This window comes from Triticum aestivum, chromosome 1D (genome assembly GCF_018294505.1).
Source record: "Triticum aestivum cultivar Chinese Spring chromosome 1D, IWGSC CS RefSeq v2.1, whole genome shotgun sequence".
NCBI lineage: Eukaryota > Viridiplantae > Streptophyta > Magnoliopsida > Poales > Poaceae > Triticum > Triticum aestivum.
In genome coordinates this window covers 10,560,784-10,578,259 of record NC_057796.1, presented here as the reverse complement: position 1 = coordinate 10,578,259, position 17,476 = coordinate 10,560,784, and the positions used below count along the sequence as shown (strand labels likewise).

Here is a 17,476-nt window from a genome sequence, read left to right as displayed (position 1 = left end):
TACAAACATCAAAGGTCTCTTCCAGCTTCACGGTGAAAAACCTATCATTTTGCAGGTGAGGAAACCCGTCGCACAAACCCCGGTCATCGTAGTAGTACCCGCACTCCGGGATCCCATCGTCATCAGACATCTCCTGCAAAATTCAAAGATTATAACATCACAGTGGGAGCCTCTCCCACTGTCATAGGTTTCAAAAAAAATTCAAAGATTATAACGCAACGGCAAAACCCAAAATGGCGTTAAATGCTCTTTCCGGCATTTCCAACACACTCGATATTTCCTATATTATAGCATAAGCCATGCCAAAATTCACGGGGAAAATCCGGCATGACCTTTGCTAAAAAAATGACATATTGAGCGCCTAAAATTTGCCGGAACGGAAATTAATCAATAATCCAGCAAAACATAGGCCACTCGGAGGTGTCCCCTGCAAACATGGCCACTTGGGCAAGCACGTATCCTATTTGAGCAACACTAGATATACATGCTTATATCTATATCATATGAGCATTCAAACTTGATGGTCATTGCATTTCAATGGTTGAAAATATGAACAAAAACATTTCAAAATATCTTATATATAATCCTAACGTAACTAAACTTGACAATATAGGTCTCTCTCTAAACTAGTTCTATTGAGCACTTACTAAATAAACTAGTTCTATTAACTACTTACTAAATAAACTAGTTCTATTAAGCACTTACTATAAATAAACTAGTTCTATTAAGCACTTAGAAAAAATAAACTAGTTATATTAACCACCTACTAAATAAACTATTTCCATTAAACACTTGCTAAAAATTCTAGTACCCTAGTTCTACCTTAAATTTTGTTACTTCTATTACTAAATTTAATACCTAAAAATTTCTATTCTTAATACCTAAAAATTTCTACACTAAGTGGAGGGAGTAGGAACGAAGGGAGGGATGAGTGAGGGTGGTGATCGGGAGAGGGACAAGGCATGGAGTGAGGTGGGAGGGAGGAGGCGGGGGAGTGAAGAGGGAGAGGGAGGGAGGGAGGGAGGGACGGGGAGAGGGATGAGGAGGGGAGGGAGGTGGAAGGATGAGGGATGGAGGAACTACCTAGTGGAGGAGAGCAGGAGTGTCGGCGGCGGCGGCGGACAACGGGGGGGGGGGGGGGGGGCGGGGGAGAGTGAGAGTGGAGTGGAAAAGGAAGAGTGAGGGGCGGCCGGTTGGAGAAGATAGGACGACTTTAGCATTAACGCGTGTTAGGATAAAGCGTTACTGCTAAACGCCATAGCAGTAGTGCCTTTTACCTAACACGCGCTACTGCTATGCCTATAGCAGTAGCGCCTTCTGCAAAAACGCGCCACTGCTAAGCCTTAGCATGTAAAAGTAAACATAAAAAATACATTGGTCATCAATGATCTTTTTGTGTAGAATCTGAATTGTCAATATGAGTCCTCACCGGTCTAGGAACCAGTGAAGACTCGTATTGGGGCCACAAATCCTACACATAGAGTTCAATGAAGACCAAGTGGTTGTGATAGTTTGAGAAGTAACATATTTAAGGTGGTAAACACCCTTTTCGCGGAGCGAGGTGGGACTAAACTTAGTCGCAAGGAGTGGACTAAACTTAGCAGTAGCGTGCGTTGGCGAAAAGTGCTACTGCTAAGTTCAATAGCAGTAGCGCGTTTACGAAACAGGCACTACTGCTATACCTAGTCTGGCGGCAAGGTCGTGGCAATTGTAGTAGTAGCGCTGTTTCCTCCTGACGCGCTACTGCTATGTAGATATCAGTAGTGCGGTTTTTTCTCACGCGCTACTGCTAAGTAGAAGTAGCGTCTTATTTTAAACCGTGCTGCTGGTAAGATTATGTGTATACGGTTTTCCCTAGTAGTGCCTCCTGCTTTCTCCCCTGTGCCATAGGAAGGAAAGGGCAACCGCCGGCCCCCTTGGGGCGCCCCTAGGTCTGCCTCCCCTCCCCCTTGCTCCTATATATATGAGAGGAGGGGAAGGGCCGCCACACACCACAAATCCTCAAGTCGTGTGCGGCGCTCCCTCTCCCCCTAGTTCCTCCTCCACCTAAATCCGTTGTGCTTGGCGAAGCCCTGCAGAAATAGTTTTCGTCATCACCGTCACCACGCTGTCGTGCTGCTGAAACTCATCTACTACTTCGCCACTGTTGCTGGATCAAGAAGGCGAGGACGTCATCGAGCTGAACGTGTGCTGAACGCGGAGGTGTCGTATGTTCGTGTTGGGGAACGTAGTAATTTCAAAAAAAATCCTATGCACACGCAAGATCAACAGAGTAAATTGTTGCTGGAACCGGCTGTTTCTCTTGCTACAATCAAATTTGTTGGATTTTGATGTTTTGTGGGATTTTTGCTGGAACCAGAGTAATTTGTTGCTGGAACTGGCTGTTTCTTTTGCTACAATCAAATTTGATGGAGTTTGATGTTCGTGGGATTTTTGCTGGAACCAGAGTAAATTATTGCTGGAACCGGCTGTTTCTTTTGCTACATCCATTCATGATAGAGATACGACCCGGCCGGGACGGCGAACGATGCCTCGTTTTGCTACAAACCATCACCGGCGTCGACCCCGTGCTACAACCGCTTTGCTTTTTGCTTCAACCGACAACCGCAAAAGCTACTAACTAGCGAGGATTTTTGCTATGATGGGCGATGGGGGATGGCGAGCTACGTCGGGGGTATCGGGCATGAGCGCCGGCGAGCACGCCGACGAGCTATGGCCGTCGCACACCGGAGCTGCAACCGTCCCGCACAGGAGCTATAACCCGCAGGAATGCGTCTGTTTGCATGGGTGAAGCCTGCAACGAGGCCGGCCGGCAAGGGCTGCAGCCGGCGACTAGGACGGCGACCAGCGGCGGCCGGCGAGGGCGACCGGCAAGGACGGCTGGCGAGGATGGCTGGCGAGAGGCGGTGACGGGAGAACACGCGTGGCCGGTGAGATGGACTGGAGCGATGAGATGCAGAAAAGATTCATTCGTACAAGTGCGTTGACGAAGACAACGACGTATCGAACGGATCAAATTGACCCAATCGGGCGGCTGGGGCTAGTCCGGCCGAACTGTTCAGCCGGACTGCCGGCGCCTATCAGCGCCCTTACTAAAGGACTAGGTATGTAATGCAGAGTCACAGTTTTTTAGCAAATCTCTATTTGGCAACAAATAGAAATTGAACATAGGCTACTCCTGAAGCATTGGTTCGGACGTCAACGAGATTTGTTTTGAGGGACGGACGTGATGCCATGGAATCAGATCCAATCGTTAGGCCAATTCCCACGGTGTCCATTTAATTCTTTTTTTTTTGTGTGTGCAGGAAGTATCCATTTAATTCGGTATGAGTAGCGATAGGATTTCTATAGGGGCACTTCCTTTTGGGTTGACGGTTTTTCTGCATGAATTTAATGCCATGCCTTTGATCAACTCGGTTCATCGATTCCCACTATTCTTATCCATGCCGGTAAGTTTCCATGATGCTAAGACAATTTATTTACTTGCACTCTTCTCCTGGTTTGGTTGCTCTGTATGTATGTTTTTACATGTTGTTTTTCAGTTCCTCAACATCCTTGGTTTGCTCATGAAGGTCGTTACGGTGAAGCATACCCTGACCATTTTGTTCACACTATACTTTTCATATGTGGCTTTGGCTAGAATTTTACAATCTAAATTGTTAGTGAACTTCATGCCAAGTTGTGGAGATTCAAAGGTTATTGTTATATCTATGATTCAGTACGACATTAATTTTTATTGAAGAAAAAGCGGATGATCACTTCGCTTATTGAGATTTCACATTTGTTTTGGCACTAACATTAGTTTCTGAATTGTCCTGTTCATCCTAATGGCTATATTGAATTTAGGTTTACAATATGCTGCAAGCAAGTAAATCCTTAATCTCAGACCGTGCACTACATCTATGATTTTGTGTAATCTCTAAGACGGGCTCTAAAAATCAATCAAGTTCAAGAGAATATTTCCTCACATGCATTCCTTCTCTAACCCAACACACATGCTGGTGGAGGACACAAGCTCAAAAACTGTCTGCTAGCATGATACTACAATAATTTGAGGAACACTTAGAAGCCCATCTATATTGGCTCAAATAACATATATAGATTGTTAATGCGCATAGTGTAATGCATTGTAACAATCCAACAAATGGTAACACCCAAACATTCAGCCTATGTCGGTATGTGATTTTCCAAATAATACTTTTTTTCATTTTCTATCTAATGTTGACTAAATGTACCGCCGCAACGCGTGGGGTATTATCTAGTTTATTAGGTTGTGGGTCCCACACATCAGTATTGTGTCGCATATTCGCTTGTGTATGGTAGAAAGAGGTGATTCCTACATGGCAAACTCATCAATCTTGATGCTAAGATGGATGCTGGATATCGTACCGGTACATACCGTTAACGCGCAAACTAACTTTCTGACATGCAACTATGCACGGGAAAATATTTTCCATTCTTTTATTCTACTTATATTCACAAAATATATTACAACTATACATAATAATATACAATATGTCGTATGTATTTTTAATTTTGATTCACATGTTATTAATCAAAATATTTATATTCCACACAACCCAATCGCATTGAAATATATTGCAATCGATTCTCGCAGCAACACGCAGAATGCCACTACCCGTCTTCTCCGTTTTGTGCTAGACCCCGCTAGCATGTATGACGAATTAGAAAAGAAAAATCAATATTCATGGTCCTCTTTCCACTCTGCCATGCGGATCTAATGTGTTCCTGCCACTCACGGGTTGAATCTTTAGAATACAAGCGACAATTTATGGAAATTCCTATTCTTCATCTTTTCTGACAGATTTTTTTTTGAGGATTTCCTTTTATGACAGATTGTCATTAAATCGCACAATGAACTGTAATAGGCCTGACCCACGTACTTACAGTTGTACAAGTCCAACGGTTTTCAGTGAATTTGTTTTTCCCTCTACCGATTTTTCTTTGGTTTTCTTTTGTCTTTTTCATTTTAATCAGGTTTTTTTGGGCTTCCTTCATATTTTTCCCTTTTTTATTTTTTATTTTTTTATTAAATTCATGAAGTCGTCATTTTTAAAATTCAGTAACATTATTTTCAATGCATGAACAATTTCTTCCAAACTCATGAATTTTTTAAAGTTGGTGAATAATTTTTAACTTTCGGGTTATTTTAAACTCATGAATATTTCTAACTTTGAAGTAATATATTTTTAAACTAAAGAAAAGTTCTTGATTTTTTTGATAATTGTTAACGAAAAAATTGCCACAAATTTAAAATACAATTGAAAATGACTACTCGTCCTTAGGTCACCAAAGTTACATGGGTCACCAGCCTACTATTTCTTTCTAACACCCAGCTGTAATTTCCGTACACTAAAAAGAAGTTGTAATGTTTCAAACCCAATTGCATCAAACCCTAGAACCGCATATTCAAAACACATGTTGATCGAAGAGGTTGTTTGGATAAGCCAAATTTAGAGAACTGATTTCTGTTGGGCTCGTTTAGCGGTATAACTAACAAACTAAATCTTTGTTTGGATTTGTCTAACGGACTCGACGATACCTAAAACTAGTTCTCTAAAACCCAGAAACCAGGTTTTCGAAGAAAAAAATTACTTACTATTTTGTGTATAGATTTGTTTATTTAATCCTCAACAACCTTGGATACCCATGCTATTCTATACACAGTCGTCACAAAATTGTTTTTATTTTCATGGATATGCAAAAGATTTGCGTATCACTGTATTGGTAGAGGGAATAGATTGTGACGGTTACAGAGGTAATATCGCAAGCACATGCACGGGAATCCGTGTGTGCATGAATTACAAGAGCGCAAGGAGAGGGTATGCATGACCCATTTACGGATGCCTCAGTGAGGGACGACGCTAGAAAAAAAGTTTGACGGGGTCATGTATATGACAGTGGGGTCATCTTCTACAAATAGATAGTACTAAAATAATGAAGGATTACTTAAATTCATTGGGTCAATTGACCCCAATGCTTACAAGGGAGCTTCGTCCCTGCCTCAGTCTCGTCGATCAGCTGGCCAAGCCCCTTGGCCCCGGCGCGCACCCAAACTCGGGCATCTTCCTTGATGCAATCAGTGAGCCTAGCAATCGAGGGTCTGTCGCTGTTGAACACGCAGCCCTTGCGGTGCTTCCATATTCTCCAAGCGGTGAGAATGAACATGGTAGCGAGGCCACGACGTAGCATGGTCGGTGAGTCATGAATGGAAGTAGAGAACCACTCACGAAACTTTGTGTCCGGGCTAGGAAGGGTGGATGTGGCATGGCACCAAGAGAGGATCTCTTGCCATACCTCACGCGAGAAAGAGAAACCAGCCAGGTGGTACGGTATAGTCTCCGCTTCCTGATCGCAAAACAGGCAAAGGGCCGCATGGGGCAATCTGCGGCGAGCCAACCTGTCAGCAGTCCAGCAGCGGCCAAGGTAAGCAAGCTATAGGAAGATCTTGACCCGGGGAGGCGCCCAAGACTTCCAAGTTAACCACCATGCCGGCTCGATGGTCGACTCAGAAAAGAGCGCCTGGTAGCGAGAGAGGCATTGCAGCAACCGAGCTCCACTGCTCTCTATATTTAAACATTTGGAATTCGGGTTTTTGAAGTTTCAAAAAAATGTGAAATTTTTCTCGGGTATACATATACACATTCCGATTACACGAGTCAAGTTTCGGTAGAAATCTCGTTTTGTTTTGGGCTATACGAAAATAAATAAATTTTTGACAGTATATAGGATAAAAGGGTGCCATTTCTATCAGAAATTTCTCGTTTTTGTATTTCCCAAAATACAAAGTATTTCTTTTCCAGATTTTTACCAGGCCTTAGGAATATGTGTATGTATCCATGTATTTTTTAAAGAGATTTTTGAGTACCAAAAGTGTGTTTTTCAAAATTTCCAAATACCAAGAGCAGTGGAGCTTGGTAGCTGCAAGCACTTTTGGGCCTGGTAGCAAGACTTAGCCAAGTATGCGCCAGTAGTAGATGATCGCTAGAAGATGCGATCCGGCACGTCCGAGAGGGTGACGTCCCACAGTTGTCCCCAGAGTAAGATGTACTGGCCAAGCGCGTGGGACCATGGGTACCATGGATGTCGCGAATCCATGAACGGTTGTGAAATCTTATTAAACCGTAACAGAATTGTTATGAAAACTGATTTTCTGAAAAATCTTTTTAAACCAAGTTTTGCTAAAACTGGGTGTTAATATATTTTTATTTTTTGCAGGGAAAAACTGGTGGTTATTATCCGCTATCCAAACAACAACCACTACGAATAGTATATTTACTATTTGCAACTTGTGTATACTTAAGAGTTACCAGACCAGGAGCATCTAGAATTTTAGATCCCATATCTGCGGTGCTACGTATTACTCCCTTCTACCCAAAATATAAGGCACGATTGACTTTTTACGGTCTATGATGCACGACTTTGACCACTAATATATATCAAAGTATATGCATTGAACATGTATAAATGGCATCGTCGTATTTGTCTTGCAAAATAATTTTATTTCATATGTATATATACAAATTTTATGGACATACAATAGTCAAAGTTGTGCACGAAGACCAGAAAAGTCAAACCGCTCCTTATATTTTGGGAAGGAGGGAGTACTAAACTTGTTACCTGAACGCATCCCATGTATCATTCCTATGCATGTGATAATGCAGGGCTTTGTTCACTAGTCGTACATGCATCATTCGTATTCGTCTACATGCATGTTGCATCGCCAGTAAGACCCTCATATGCTTCTGACACAGAGTTGGCGATAATATAACGGCGATTGAGCTTACACAGGGGAGGGCCTTAACCAGCGACATGCCGCTCCACTTAATATAGTAAGCGGAGTCAACACGGACCGAGACTCAACCGTAGCAGCCCTAACGTGCGGGCACATGAACCTCTGCTGCCGGCCGGCCGGCCGAACTAATGGATGATCCAGCTGTATATTCCGGCAACGTGCCGGGCTCACCGCCGGCGCTCGCTGCCGCTCAGGTGTCCACATCTGGTACGAGAGTCAACCCTCAGTACATGTCAATATTGTCTCGATAGGCTTCTATTATTAACGATAAAAGTCAGTACCTATCCTCTGTTGTTGACAAGATGAATTTCTAAATTCCCCCCAAAAAAACATGAAATGTCTAAATGGAATGATAAGCTGAGAGCCGGGACTCAAATTCTCCCAACATAAGCCCCGCTTGGACTAGCGTTTCTGCTCATATTTGGCTAGTTTAAGATACACGCTCCAACGAGTCGTTTTCTTTCCTGGCAGAAATCACGTGTTGACCAGTAATATATACCTGTAAAATAAATATGGGCATATAAACTTACACCCATCCTGAGCGGAGTGCTAATGGTAAAAGAAATTCCAGAAGGAAGATAACACTTGACCTTTGCGTTGAATGATGCACACGGTCACAGTTTAACATAGTTTGACATCATGTACTAGGTCATCGTTTTTTGTGTCCTGCAGCAGGGGTATGATTAGGTGTATGTGGGCCTCTACTTCCTATAGGGATTTCTTTGCTATCATGCAAGGCATCTCTGGTCATTCTCTGTTGTCACTTATGGCTGGGGTTTGCGACATTGCCATACGCCTTGTGGAATATTAGGAAAAAAGCTTTCATCACGGAGATCTTTATTCAAAATTTCTTTGTTTTGACCTTAGCCAGTCTGGGTTTCGGCAATCCATTAGGAGGCGCCCCAGTAGAGGACGGCTCGAAGCACGGCTCGCACATGTGTAGTTGGTCACGGTGGGTCTTCACTTCTAGGGTGCGTCAAAAGCCAAGAAAATTCCCCATAAATTCCCTCCAGAGTTTTGGATTTCGTCTAGAAAAACCAAATTTCGTCCGAAATCCGTCCATCACGCTTGGGCCCGGTATAAGTGCCAGCCCGGTCTAAAATTTCGGCCATTTTTTAATTTTCGGCCCAGCCCAAGGTGCAGAATAGCCCACAGATATCCTCCATAGGATAAAAACTGTCATGAGCCTTCCCTAACACTAAATCTCGTTTCCCCCCGTCTCCACTTCTCTGTGCGGCGGCCGGAGGCAAACCAGGCCGAGCCGCCTCCGCCCAGCCTCCTCCTCCTCATAGCGGTGCTGCTAGCGCCTTAGTATATAAGGATATTTGGGAACCTAGGGTACCTCTCAAAATAGATAAAACGTCTTTTGGTAGCTGATCTAGGCTAGGCTACACAGTGGGGAGAAAATTATGAAAAGCCATGGCCGAGGGGATAGATTATGTCCATAGTGTCGAAAGCCTGAAAACCAAGACCACATCATCTTCACATGTACCATGTTATCGTTTTTTGGGTCCTGCGGCAGGGCTACCATTAGGCGCACATGGGCCCTTCATCTTATGGATATTTGTTCGCTATCATGCAAGGCATCTCGGACCATTCTCGTTGTCTCTTATGGCTGGGGGTTTGCGACATTGCCATATGCCTTGTTGAACAGTGGGAACAAAGCTTTCATCACAGGGATATTCATTTGAATTCTTTTTTAAATTGAAATCCTCTACTTGCAACTATGGACATCTTTAGTGGGTAAAGGGCTTGGAGACCATCGTTCACCTCATGGCCAAGCTATGGGCGTGAGTGCCTTGCTTAGGGCGATTGTGGAGTCATCGGCTCTTAGTTGTTCTTGTTGGGGGTGTTTAATTAAGTTGGCTCTCCCCTGGTAGTTTCCTTTTGTTTATAATTCATGCTAATGCTTGTTAAGTGGTTCTCTGTAAAGCGGATACATCCATCATTACTGTCCTGACTTCTTGTCTATATGGGCTTTATTTATGAAGTCGGGCTATCAAGCCACTTATCAAACAAAACATATCCAATGCTTTTATGGAACCAAAATTTTGTAACGGAACCACTACATAGTAGATTGAAATGTGCCACGCACACATGCTTTGAGACTGATGAACTGTTTTAGCAAATTTACAATATAACCGACCCGCAATCGCCTAAGAATTTCTGTGAATATTTATGAATGCTATATGTAACTTTTTTTGTGAAATTGATTGAAATATGACTGCAGTAATTGACATTTCGGTGAATATTTATGAATGGTATTTGTAAAGATTTGTGAAATTGATTGAAATATGACTGAACTAATTGAAATTTATGTGATTATTTACAAATTATGTTTGTAAACTATTTTGAAACAATGAAATATGTGGTGCATGTATGAAATGTTTCAAAAATTGATTCAAATATGACTGGAATAATTGAAATTTATGTGATTATTATGAAATATGTATGTAGACATTTTTGAAAAAACGATAGAGCGTTGAAGTAATTCAAATTGATTTACTTTTGTTCACTGAAATAATTGGAAAACTGCCGAAAATGACATATCTGACTCTTTGACAAAAAAGTCAAAAACTATTTTGAGAACATTTTATTTTCGAAATAAAAGGTTCGTGAGACCATCGGGTATGTTGCAAAAAATGTGTTAAAAATAAACTAATGGAAAATACAAGAGAATATGTATTGATTGATGTATAGCCATGCTTGCGGAGCTGGAGCCACACCTTACTTGTCCAGCTCACTCTGCCATATACCCTTGAGATATTCTCTTCACTGACCCACTTAATCTCCTATTTAAGCGACCCGAGCAGGCCATAGAATTACAACACAGACAGAGCTTTTGCCTTACAAAGAGCTAGCTAAGGTAGTAACGAGATGAGGACCTCTTACGTCTGTCTCCTCCTCCTGTGCTGCTGTTCATGGCTGTGCTGCCTCTCTCAAGCCCAGATGTCAGTTAATCCGCCCCTGAACCCGGTTTCTCATCGCCCCCGAATCCGGGCGGTGAACCTCGGCGGCTGGCTCGTCACTGAGGGCTGGATCCTGCCCTCCCTCTTTGACGGCATCCCCAACAAAGATCTCCTGGTATGCAATTGACCTAGCTAGGTAGCTTCTCTCTCTTCTCTCAGAATATGTCATATGCTGTTTACTTGATCTCGTGATTTCTGCATGCCGAGCAGGATGGCACGCAGCTGCAGTTCAAGTCTGTGACGCAGAATGCCTATGTGGCTGCCGAGCAGGGTGGCGGCGCGGCCCTCGTCGCGAACCGGGCTACCGCCTCGGGCTGGGAGACCTTCAAGCTCTGGCGGATCGACCAGACGACCTTCAACTTCAAGGTGTTCGGCAACCAGTTTGTGGGCGTCGGGAGCACTGGCGTTGTGGTGGCGACGGTCACCACGCCGGGGCCATCCGAGACGTTCAAGTTAGTGCGCAATGACAACCAGAATAGGATGAGGATCAGAGCACCAAATGGGCTCTTCCTGCAGGTAATACTGTCCTGATTAGTTGACCTCTCTTCTCTTTTCTTTTCTGAAGTAGTACTAAGTGTTGACCTCATTGATTTCTCAGTACTAGATTCACACTCTTAAACTACAAGTCAATTTTCGTTGCTGGCAGGCAAACAAAGATGGTTCATTGACGGCCGACTTTGGCGAGAGCACGAGCTGGGGCGACGATGACCCGTCGGTGTTTGCGGTGACCATGGTCGGGGGGCTGCAAGGAGAGTACCAAGTATGCAATGGCTACGGCACAGAGAAGGCTGCAGAGGTCATGAGGGTAAGTAAGATGGTTCGAACTTGTTGATTGCTGGCTAGTGTTTCAATTCAAAAACGTTGCCACTTCTTTTTCGGTTTCTCACTGTTGGTCGCTCGGTACTCTTTTGGGTTCTTATATTGGTTTACATTTCATTATTCTAGTTACTCAAACTTAGTATTTCGAGCAATTCAAATAAGTATCATTCTTGGCAGTTCAATTTTGTCGATTCCATGTTGGCAGAACCATTGGAACACATACATCGTTGAAGATGACTTCCGCTTTATAGCGGCAAATGGGCTCAATGCTGTAAGGATCCCGGTCGGATGGTGGATTGCCAGCGGTGCCAATCCTCCGGCTCCGTACGTCGGAGGATCGCTCCAAGCCTTGGACAATGCTTTCAAATGGGCAGAGTATGTAGTCTAATTCACAAACTTGAATGAGAACCAATATTGGATTGGCTATTAATTTTTTGAAAGGAATTATTTATCAATATTTTTGTGGATGTACATGCAGGGCCCACAAGCTAGGCGTGATCATAGACTTGCACGCAGCTCCTGGGGGGCAGAGCCCTAATGAGCACAGCTCTACAAGGGACGGCACGCAGAGCTGGGGAACCACTGACTCCAACATTGCGCAAACAGTGCAAGTGATTGATTTCCTCGCAGCTAGGTAAGTAATAACTGTTAATTAATTTACCCAAAATGGGGAACAAAATTTTAGTCACGTTTCCTCGGTATATATAGGGATTGGTGGTGAAGTTTGTTGATTTTATACCTAAACCATAATCTTGTCAATCAAATAGGCAAAATAAGAAAAAAAAAGCAATACCAAATATCTAAAGGACATAGAAAATAAATTTAGCAGCGCCCAGATCGTTTCGAGCATTCAGGCCTCCTTGTTAATTCTTCTTTGCATTTGATGTACATACAGGTATGCCAAGAGACCAAGCCTCCTCGCAGTGGAGCTAATGAATGAGCCACTGGCTCCCGGCGTGTCCCTAGATAGCCTGAAAAGGTACTACCAAGACGCCTACAAGAAAGTCAGGAAGTACTCGCCCAAGACCTATGTGATCATGTCCAACCGGCTGTCGGCACCTTCGACCGAGCTCCTCGATTTTGCTGAAAAGTTTCCCAGATCCGTCATTGACGTGCACTACTACACGTTGTTCGACAACAAGTTCAATAGTTTCACTGTGCAGCAGAACATTGACTACGTGAGGAACACCATCGCCGATGATCTCAGGAAAATCACAAGGCGAAATGGTGCTCTCACCTTTGTTGGTAAGTTTGTGATTGTATAGATCCGGTCTTGCTTGGAACATGCATGAATTTTTCGCCACTCACTATTTGAATTTTCGTGTTTCAAGTTAAAACTAACTAGGTCTACAATACCTCATGCACGTGATATGTTTTGTGTAGGCGAATGGGTGGCCGAGTGGAAGGTACCTAGTGCAACGAAGGAAGACTACCAGAGATTTGCGAATGCACAAATGGAGGTGTACCGGCAAGCCACATTTGGATGGGCTTATTGGACCTACAAGAACGTTAACAACCACTGGAGTATGGAGTGGATGATCAAGAATAGATACATCTCCTTAACAAATGCTTGAGGAAAATAAATCTGCATTCGTGCATGAATAAACTATTAACTAATTGGAAAATTTGGACGAGCAATTGACACACCTCAAGACGAAGTTTTTATGTGATTTGTTGGGTAAAGGCGATTTTATGATGTAATTTTATTTCAGGTAAACATGAATTATGATGTATGATTTGATTTTTTTGGAATGAACTAAGTGGTGTTTCTGTGTTTATTCGCGAAGAAGAGGCAACTGTGTTATGACCCCTGGACTCATAGATTTGTCGTGTGATTCTTGGTTGTTTTTGTGAGTGTTTCTTGTTTCCATCTCCCCCTTCTCAGTAGCACATTGGCTGCTTGACCTCCTTGTGTCCTAGGCCATGCCACTGCGAAAATAGTAAATCTTAAGAGGGTGTCTACCGATGGAACATGTAATACTGCTGCCACAATATGCCATTCTGAGAGCATCTCTAGCAAATCCCGTAAACTGGGTCGTTCAGCAAAATAACCGCCAGTTTACCAGACCAGCTGGTTTTCTCCGCCCAGAGCAGATACAGCAAAATCGGCAGTCTGCTAAATTCTTTTACATGATCCTGCATATTCTGCACCATTTCGGCTATAAATTGGGGGTATTTTTTATAGGGACCTATTAAACAAAAAATGTTGGCGGGAGGAATGTTTCAGCTACCTCCACGGTTTTCCTGCCACCACTGACGTGAGACGCTTCTGCCGTCGCACACGCGCTGCCCCATGCCGCCACCCGCGAGCTGCCGCCTGCCGCCGCTGCCACCCTGCATCCATCGCTCACTGCCGTACTTGCCAGCCGCAAACGAGCTCGCCGCTGGCCACCCGGTGCAGCAGCAACGCACTAGCTAGCTAGCTAGCGCGAGCGAGGCAGCAACAACGGCTCGGCCATGGGCGCGGGCAGGAGCTCGGCTGCTTCCGTCGTGGTGCACACCAATAGCGGCGCCGGGAGGAGCCTCCGGCCCAAACGAGCCTCTTGACATGCACGTGGTGCGGGTGCTCGGTTGGCCGCGCAGGCGCGGCCTAGGAATTGAAAGACTCGATTGTAATTTAGATGACGCTTTTAGGGGAGTTTATGTAATTTTGTCGGGAGCTTGTATTTTTTACAGGGTCTGTTCTGGCAAAACAAAAGTCGTACCGTTAAAGCGTGAAAAATGTTTTGCGGGACGGGGTATAGCAGATCTGCTAGAGATGCTCTGATCCTTGAAAAATGTTTGTCATACTGTTTATAGAGGGAGTACGGTTGCGTGCAAACTGAGTCTCTCTTCCACAGAAAACACAACTATTTAATTTCATAGACTTTCTAAATTTATATATTTTTACACATACGAATTCGTTGTCAGAAGACCTTTAAACCAGACCAATATTTCGACTATGTTGGATTTCCGTCAGTTACATATTCAGTTATTATTGTCATTTTATTTCACTTTTCAATTATTTCACAACATTTTTTAGAACAATTAACACTCGCTTAAGTTAATACATGACATTTTTTCGGCAAAGTGCCGATTTGATTGATTTAATACACCCGTCAAATGGGCCAGCCCAAGTCGAATGCCTTTGAGTAAATGACGCTTGTAACATGCTTGCCGGCGTAATATAGGGTTGGTGGGATGTGAGGGGACGCCACCAACACCCCCTTTTCAGAGTAGAGACATGGTTCAAACATTTTGTAAAATATATGTGACATTTTTCCAAACATTAATTAAATCATTTTTATCAAGGAATTCTAACAACATTTAACATATATTTTCATTTATTTCACCAAAATTTGATGCTTAATTACTTATAATTTTTATCAACATATGAGTTAATCTTGTTCAAATATTTCAGTATAGTAATATTTTAATTGTGTTCATAAATAAGCACTGAAATTGAGTATATTATGCAAATACGTTTGAATCTATGATCATTATTTTCAGATATTTTATTATTTCATTTATATTTTAATGAATTTCAGAAAAATGTGGGAGAGAATCTAGGAGGTTGCATGCAGTCATTCTTCTCTACGCGGTCTCTAGTTCCTCAACAGAAATTGAAACGAGGAAAACCTGACATCTATTTGCATGTATAGTAATTGGTATTGACTAGTTAAATTAGTTGCAGAACTGCATGCCCTAACTTATTTATCCCAACATGCAAGCATGGCACATCACCATACAATTAGGGATGGGATAAAGCCACCTCAACATGCAACCATGCATGGAGAAAGAACCGCCGCTATATGCAACATATAGTGAAAATTTGAGCGGTAACGCTAGGTACCGGTAGTATGGGCTCCAATAGCAAGCTGCCAACTAGCATCTGTGGGCCAAGTATCTTTGTATTTCACATCTTTCTCTGATTTCCCATCTTCGTATTTCTTCTCCAGCCCTGTTACAACATGGACCCACCACGTGACATGTGCTCATCCCACGTACTAGCAACATCCCAGGCTCCAGCCTTTACATTTTAAACTAATGTGCTTTGCTAATTAAAACAACCATATCTTTCAAATCATATATTTGTTTTTGAAACTTTTTTTATATTTAAACTCCTTGCGCCAAAACCTTTGAAAGAAGACCAATACTGAATAATTTTCAACCACATTTAAATTGAACGTACATTTCACATTCCATTGGCTTCTTTTATATTTCTTTTCATTTTCAGAACCTACATTTCATTTTCACTGACTTGTTTCACAAAAAATTACATCTATTTCATCTGCACATTTTTCAAATAATGTATTTCACTCTTTTGAAATAGGCAGTTACATATTTTCAAAAAATTAGTTTCACAAGTTGATATTTTAATTTCATATTTGTTTTCACTTTCAGAACCTACATTTCACTTTTCACTGGCTTATTTCACAAAAATAAAATTTATTTTAATTGCTGCTTAAATAACCTGTTTCAGTATTTTGGACAAATTAGCACACATTTTTAAATAATCAGTTTCACATGTTGACATTTCAGTTTCATCTTGCTTTTCACTTTCAGAAGCTACATTTCAATTTTTAGTGGCGTGTTTCACAAAAATCACATATATCTGTATTGCACATTTTTCAAATAACATATTCTGCTCTCTTGAAATAAACTTTTACACATTTCAAAATAATTAGCTTCATATTGTTTTTGAATCACATTTCAATTTCCAGTGGCGTGTTTCACAAATATGCACATCAATTTGAACTATTTAATAAACGCAGAATCTCGTTTCAATCTATTTTTGGACCAGTTGAATCAATTCCACAACATTCTGAATTATTATACACATATTTCACAAAATGCAACAACTATTTGTTCATTTTCTAATCGTACATAGCTCACGTGAATGCAACAAATTTCAGAAGAAAAAAACCATTGCATTACATATATCAGATATCACATATCTCACACAGAACACATATAAGATTTCATATAGCAAGACCACATGGGCCATGGCCCGCTCAGCTTTCCAGCACCTGCTCCTATTACTGTCAGCCCATGGACGGAGAGAATCCCAATTTCTTGCAGTTTGGCTTGCCCAGCCCGCCTAGTAATTTGCTGCAAGCTTCACCACTATTCAGTTTCATATACCACATATAAGATTTCATATAACAAAGTTCAGTTTCATATACCAGATATATCAGATATCACATATCTCACATACAACGTATATAAGATATTCAATATCATATACCATATTTCACAGAGACCACAAATTATAGTTTCAATACTAATATACCACTTATCAGTATTGGACATATTACATCATAGATTACTAATCCACATATTTACATTCAACGGCAAGGAGCTGGGGAGGCCGACCATCTGGGAAACAAGTAGAGAGAGAGGTTAGGAGAGATGCGTTTCATTTCTAACCTGAATGGTTCAAAACATGCGCAATAAAACCAGAAATCTTGAAGAACACAGAGATAGAGAGGGGTTGGCTTCATAGCTCACCAGAGGGGTTCATGACGCAAACAATGTTGCAGCACCACCACCAATTGCTTGTCGACAGCGAGATCCACCTGTGACTGATGTTGGAGCTAGGAGTTCAAATTACCTGGAGAAGTAGCCCAACGGTTCTCAGTACCTCCAATCCAGCTGGTCGACGAGGAGGACGCCTCGGCCATCTATCTTCACTGCTCGCCGGGAGCGTCATTCGCTGGTGGAGGCAGGAGCCTTGTCAGAGGAGCGGCATGGGCGACCAGATGTGAGGCCAGCGCAGTTCCGGCGTGGTCCCGTGCTTGCCCAGCCATGCATTCATGCAGGTCCAGCCCACCACTGGATCCGTTGTCGACCGGTGTGATCCGGCCTCGCTGCCTGCCGGTTATTGGTGAAT

At 42.6% G+C, this 17,476-nt stretch overlaps 1 pseudogene; it reads left to right on the top strand.

Annotated features, from left to right (window-relative positions):
* The first annotated feature begins 10,693 nt into the window (after window positions 1-10,693).
* The window catches only part of LOC123162756 (uncharacterized), a 100,396-nt pseudogene continuing 93,613 nt past the window's right edge, over window positions 10,694-17,476 (top strand).